Source organism: Propithecus coquereli, unplaced genomic scaffold (genome assembly GCF_000956105.1).
Source record: "Propithecus coquereli isolate 6110/MARCELLA unplaced genomic scaffold, Pcoq_1.0 Scaffold530, whole genome shotgun sequence".
NCBI classification, from domain to species: Eukaryota; Metazoa; Chordata; class Mammalia; order Primates; family Indriidae; genus Propithecus; species Propithecus coquereli.
The window spans coordinates 140,302-147,169 of record NW_012151175.1 but is presented as its reverse complement, the minus strand read 5'-3'; positions in this window follow the sequence as shown (position 1 = coordinate 147,169).

The following is a 6,868-nucleotide window of genomic DNA, read 5'->3' as shown; positions in this document are numbered from 1 at the left end:
AAAATCAACAGATTTCATTTTTCATTAAATTAGAAAGGATCATTTTGTTTTTGAAGTTTTTATTCTATTTTCGTAATGAAACACCATGGCTTCAAGGCAAAAAATTTTTTTTCTAGTGTGGCGGTCAATGTGTTAAACGTACATCTACCCTGTGACTCAACTATTTCACTTCTACCTATTTGCTTAAGACAAATAAAAACATATGTCCCCAAAAAGACTCACAGGAGAATATATTTTGCAACCATTTAAAAAACTGGAAATATCCCACACACCCCTCAACAGGAAAACGAATAACTACATTCTGGCACATTCACACGATGAAACAACACGAACAGCAACAGCAAGGAATGAACCGCGGTGAAGAAGAGCAGGGCGTGTGACACACAAGGAACCGTCACCGCATGCACCGACAGGAGGGCCGCGCACGGGCGGACGGCTCCACACGCGAGAGCTCAGCACGGTGGCTGCCTCCGGGAAGGGGCACGAGAGACTCTTTGGGAGACAGAGGTTGGTGTCGTTGCTTGGGCGAGGGGCACACAACACAAACATCTGTGAAGACTCCCCGAACTCTACACTTGAGAGCTACGCATTTCACTCTCTGCCTCAACGCAGGCTTTGACGGGTTTCCACACGAGGAGGCAACGGAAGAGAAAGTCAGAGGTGGCCTGAGAGTCCTAAGGGTCAGGCAGGAAGAAGGAACTTGCCACTCCAGAACCAGGGGAGTCCGCAGGGGGAGGTGGTGAGACTCACTCGTGGTAATTTGCAATACTCGCTTTTGTCTTTCGCCTCCTACCGGAGCAGGAGCTCCCAACACCGCCCGCAGGCCAAGGCCTTTGCAGAGCGCGCGGCTGCGCTGCCGGACCGGGATCAGGCGGCGCTTTCATCTCTTTCCCCGGGACCCAGGGACTGGCGGTGCGGTCGGCAAGCCTGCGGACACGGGGATGGGCGACGGCAGGTTAAGGCGCCAACGCTGGCTGAGAAGACGGCGTCACTGCCGTGGCTCTCGGAGAGACCGGACGCCTTGCCCAGAGGATGACTAATTGGAAGATTCTAGGCTCCGTGGCAGGCGGGAGCAGAGCGGATGGGAAGGGTTTCCCACGCCCCTCGGCTCGCACCGCACACTCGTCCTCGAGGTGCTGGCAGGTCCTCCCTCCACGACTCCTGTCGCTGCTCCTCTTCTTCCCCGCCAGGCTCCCCTTCAGTGCGGTCGCGCACGGGGGACTGTCCCCACTCACACACGGGCCTTTGCCACTCGCCTGCCTGGGAGACAAAGGCGCCCTGCAGGCCGGCGTGCCTGTGACCCGTGGCGAAGCGTGTCTGTCAGCCGCTCCCCGCTACCATGCGCTTTGTTTGCACCTATCTCAATGGGGCGACTGCAGAGGCCCAAAGAAAGCCTCAGCTATCGCCCTTGAGGACAGAGCAGACACCGTGTAGACGCCGTCTCCTCCCCAGCGGGGCCGGGCTGCGGCCTCGCAGTTCCTGACCTCAGCAACTTCAGGAGGATAGTGTTTTCCTGGGGAAATTAGATCTACGCAAAGCGTAAAGGGAAGGGAAGTCATATGCCCAGCTTCGAGGCCCGGCTGCTTGCCTCCTGCCCGGGAAGCCGTCGGGAGCCATCCCAGGTGGCGCTCCCTCACGGGGACGGCGGCTGCCCTGGTCAGGGACGAGGCTGGCTCAGGTGGCACAAAGCCCCGCCCTTTGCCCCCTCCCCCGCTCCACAGAAGCAGCGCACGTGTGGAAACCCGAATCCTCAATCCGATCCCTCAAAATCCCTGGCCGTGGCGACAGGACGGTCCACACAGGCACACACTCACACACACGTACACACGCACACACACGCACACGCTCCCCTTAAGGATGCTGAGTTAATTACCAGGCAAGGAGAATCACAGTCCCAGCTATTGCCTTCGGCAGCGTTTAACACAAGCAGGATGATCCCGACCGCGGCAGAAGCTCAAAGTAAGAGGCAGCGACTCCGCTTCGAGTCCATGCAGGTCCCGTCGGGTGTCGGGCAAATGTCGTTGTGCATTAGAGGTGCAGAGCTGCAGCCGGACCGGGGATACAAATCGCCCCGCAGCACGACCTGGCTTCTGCGAGACCCTCCGTAACCACGAGCGGCCGAGCCGAGTCAGGAGGGCCGGGCAGCACAGGGCAGCAGGCCCACAGTCCCGTCCGCTGCAGGGCAGGGAGATCACGGGCTCTGCGACACCCCCCAGGGCCACATTCCAGCCTCACTGCTCCACGGCTTCGAGATGCAGAGAAGGATGCCGAGGTCAGTCGGAAGGAAGAGGCTGACTCTATTTGCCGAAAAGCAACAAACTTCTATGTGGAATAGCACAGAAAAGAATTGTATGTGGCCACACCAACCAAGGACCAACCCAGCTCTGGGACCTGTGCCTGGAGCGAATCACAGCTATTTGAGCCTCAGTTTCTGCATCTGAAACACGGATAATAACGTTCGCTTATGTGGAGTCGGCATTTGGCAGTGGCACCGCCACAAAACCCTTCCTCGCGGAGACCTTCCAACCCAAAAGAAACCACGCTTGTCGTCGCGGCTGTAGCCCAGGCTGAGGTGAGGCCGGGAGTCCGCAGCCGCGGCCCAGCTGCACCCAGAGAGGCTGTAGGATGCACCAGGGTCACTGTCGCACTTTGCCCTCAGAGCTCACAGGTGTAATTAACCTGTCGATTAGAACAGCGGTATTTTCACGTTATTACAATGCCCAGCATTGTCTCGGGTCCTCGGAAGGATGCGATACTCCTGTCACCACCACACTGGTCCCCAGGACAAGAGCAGTGTCTCTTCCCGCTCGCTCGCAGACACGCAGCCCTGAGAAGAGCCACGGGACGAGGGACACGTGGCCGCAGACCTGTGGGCTTCGCCGCCCTGGACATCAGGACCACGGCTCCCACACCTTTTCAGTCCGTGGAGAATCTTGGCAGAGAACACACAGCACACACGACGACGGCTCCCACTTCGCAGGGAAGAGTTTCTAGCTTTGCCCAAACAGCACGCGAGGCTCGGCGCCGCCCTCCCGGAGTCTGCTGTCTGGAGACGGAGCAGTAATTGCAATAGATCGGATAAATAACCTAACGGGGGATGTGTCGGGTGCTCTCCGAGCCCTTAGGAGGCCAATCGACCCACACTTAGGAAGGCCAAGAGAAGCTTCCTGGAGGAGGTGTGGAAGAAAGGCCCCAAAGAGGAGCAGGTCTCAGGTTCAATGTCACCGCCTCAAGGAAGCCCTCCCTGACCACCCCTCCTAATATAAATCAGGCCCCTCTGACACTCTCCCATAGTCCCTGTTCTTTCCCTGGCTTATTACCGCTTGTATTTGCATATTCCCAGCTCACAGCTCCTCCTCTGGGGTAGGGGCAGCCCGTCCTACTCTGGCCCCTGGCAGGTGCCAAGTGCTCTGTGTGAGTCGGATGAGCTGTGACTGAGTGGACCCGCCTCGCTGAGGGAACAGCCCGTGCAAAGGACGAGGGCTGGGAGCCAAGGACGCAGTCAGTAGAAACAGAAAGCCAGAGTGAACCAGAGGTCACCCGGGGGTGGGGACAGTGGCAATGCCACATCTGGAAAAGAAATCAGCAAGGAAGCCAGACGGTGCCACGCGAGCCTCGAGACAGAGTCTGGGTGTGATCCGAGGACGTTTGTGCCTCGGAAGAGCTGGGAGGGGCGTGAGTGATCGGATTCGTGTGGAAAGTGCTTAGAAAGAAGCGAGACTGGCAGTGGGGAACGTCAGGAGCTGTGCGTGTGAAACCACACGGTGGTTCGCTGCTCCGGGATTGGAAGAGCATCCGGAGACAGTGGAGGCAGCGGAGACACCACCGTGGAATAGAGTCTGCACGTCTCGGCACCCTCTGAAGACAGGCTGGCGGGAGAGGAGGAGTCAGGAACCGCGGGCGTCGGGCTTGAATACTGGGGCCTTTCGCCGGGGCAGAGAATAACCCCGAAGGAAGCGGAGGTTGAGGCTGAGTAGTGACGTTGACGATGGGTGCGATTTGCAACTGGCTAAGTTTAGAGTTCCTGTGCGGCCTCCAGGTAGAGATGTCCAGGAGGGAACTGAATGTGTTACTACCAGAGCACAGCAGCTCGTAGCAAGATCTAGACTGGAGGGAAAAATTTGAGAAAAATCCATACATGACAATCACTGGTGCAGGGGAACACATAAAACTTCCCCCAAAATTAATCAAAGTAGTAGATTTTCATGAGATATCAATTACGGAAGACTTTGTGAAAATAATTAATTTATGTCAGAAACCAAAACAAAGCTATCTATCGCCAATACTCATGATCTAGTATTGATGTAAAGATTACACACACACACTTTTACTGCAACACTTACCTACGTAAAAATAATCATCACGCATTACTGCATGCTCAGCAATGAGACTACGGAGTCCTAGAAAACGGAAATACATTTCTGTGCGTGCTCTATTCACCTTTGTGTCTCTGACACCTTGCATGATATCCAACACACAGAAGGTACTCGATGTGTGTTCACTGCATGGAAGTGAATTCCTTGATTAAATAACTCGCTCGATTCTTTTCCCAATTAGAGGATACATCTGACTTGTGCCTAGACGGACATAAACCGGAGCTGTGCTGTCCCAGGTTCACGGAATCTGGCCCATTTCCCCGGAGCAGAAAGAAAAGCACTCGCCCGTCTGCCAAGGCCGCGGAACTCAGCAAGGAAGGGCCTGGCTTGGGATACAGTTTCCCTTTGAGAGTTTCCCCGTTTCCTCTTATCGCACTGGCTACGTGCCCACAGATGTAACATGTTGCTAAAACTTCGCATAAATGAAAGCATTTGTATTTCAAAAGCGGTCGGAGAGAAATTGAGAAAAATGGATCTCTAACGCCGGGGTGTCAGACAGGTGGCCCAGGATGAGTCGCCACCCTGGCACACCTCGGGTCCTCCCCACGTGGGTGGAAAGGAGATCCTGATGGCAGAGCCGTGCTGGCACGGACAGCGGGGCAAGTGTCACGCCCGCCCTGTGTGGTCTTGGGTACTCACCACAGTGTGGGGCAGCCCCGAGCTGGTGACGACATCGTGACCCCAGGTCACAGAGGTGGTTTAGTGTCTCGATTTTAAAGTCTCTGTCTTGGTGACTACAGTGGAGTCATGACTTACCCAAGTGATCGGTATCTTTATGTACCGCAATGGTGTAAGTTGAAGTTGAGCAAAAACACAGAGACAGCCTGCAGTATGCGAGGAGATGGCTGTAAAAAGTCTGGCAAATTATATTCCTCAAAACCTGAACTATATGTCACAACATATCAAAAACTGAAAATGCACCGAAGCTGATTTGGAGGATATGAAATTCCAATATTTATGAGGTACTGAGTTCCTAAAAATATAAAATCCTGCACACTTTTATTGAAACGCTTACGGAAATCCTTCCTCTATTTAGAAAGTCGGTTCTTTAAATGAGAGGGTGACATTGCGCACAGCACAGTTTGACTGAATGAATTCTGGGCAGAGTCAGGCGAAAATGTGAAATTAAATAGTATTGGCAAATTTTGAGGCAAGATTCCCTTTTACAAAGTGTCTTTTTTGCGTAGATATCTCTCAGCAAAAGTAAGAGCTGAAAGAATCAACCTTTTGCTGAATTCACACATTGCCGATGCGTAACCAGAGTGACAAATGCCACTTTCTCCCACTTCTGCACTTCACACAATGTTTGTGGTACAAAGTCCAGGACAAAGAGGAAATCATGAACGCAGAATCAAACGTGCGAATGCAAGCCTAGACAGATATCCCTCAGAAAATGTCCCTTTCAAAAAAATATCTTCCAGCCAATTTCGCCCGCATGGAGCTGTGCCGTCTGCGGCGGAGACGCAGGGAGGGGGGTGACGGGCCGAGGGGCCTCCCAGGCAGGACGTGAGTTCGGCCTCCAGGACAACCTGCAGGTGAGCCCAGACCTCTCTCCTCCCAGGTCCTCGCAGGCGAACAAAGAACATCGATACAGCATCTTTGCCAGGCTGAACACCGGGATGAACAGCAGTCCCAGGAGGAATTACACCTTTCTCATTTTACTGAGATCGCGGGGAAACCGGCCCTCAGAAAGCTGGTCACCTGCCAGCACACAGCCTCGTTTCACACAGCTGGGACTCGAACCCAGGCTTTCTGACTCCATCTTATGCTGTTTTCACTGCACCAGGCAGAATGTGGGAAAGTCCGGGCCCTAAGAGATATTCCTCCTTCCCGTACCCATTTGCTACACAGCAATCTGATCTTCCCAACACATCTTCAGATCTCAGAAAGCCAAACCAACCACCTTCCCAGCTGCCCAGCATGCGAATGGGTGTAGCAGCCTCACCCCCAGGAGCCCCTCGGACCTGCCCAGCGCCAAAGCAGCTTCCGGATGTCTCATGGCTGGAAGCACGGATCAACGATGCTGTTTCACGGCATTCCCGAAATATGGCACCACCATCCCCGACCTCCAAGGCCCCCAGAAAGAAGGTGATCCACTAGCGTTCTCCCTCTCGAATCTGAACCCATCACTACGCCAGGGGCGGTGTCTGCGGCCACACACCTTAGCTTCCGTCCTATGTCTCATCTTCCTGGTTCTAAAGGTTGCCAGGCACCGGAGGACCCAGGGCTACGGGCAGGAGGATTCTACACAGTGTCTGTCCCAGAGCTGGCACTGAGATTCCCCAAGCGCCCCACTGCAAGCGGATCTATTTCCACTAACAGCTGGTGGATGTGCATTCCGCGCCGCCGGCAGGCACCCCTAGCGTGTTTCCAGCAAACAGTGCGGCACACACAGGAATTCATCCGAACCCAGAAAAAATCACTTAGCTTAATAATGCTGCCCTGATTTAATTTTAACTTTTCATAAAGCATGAGAGATGAGTGGGGTGTGC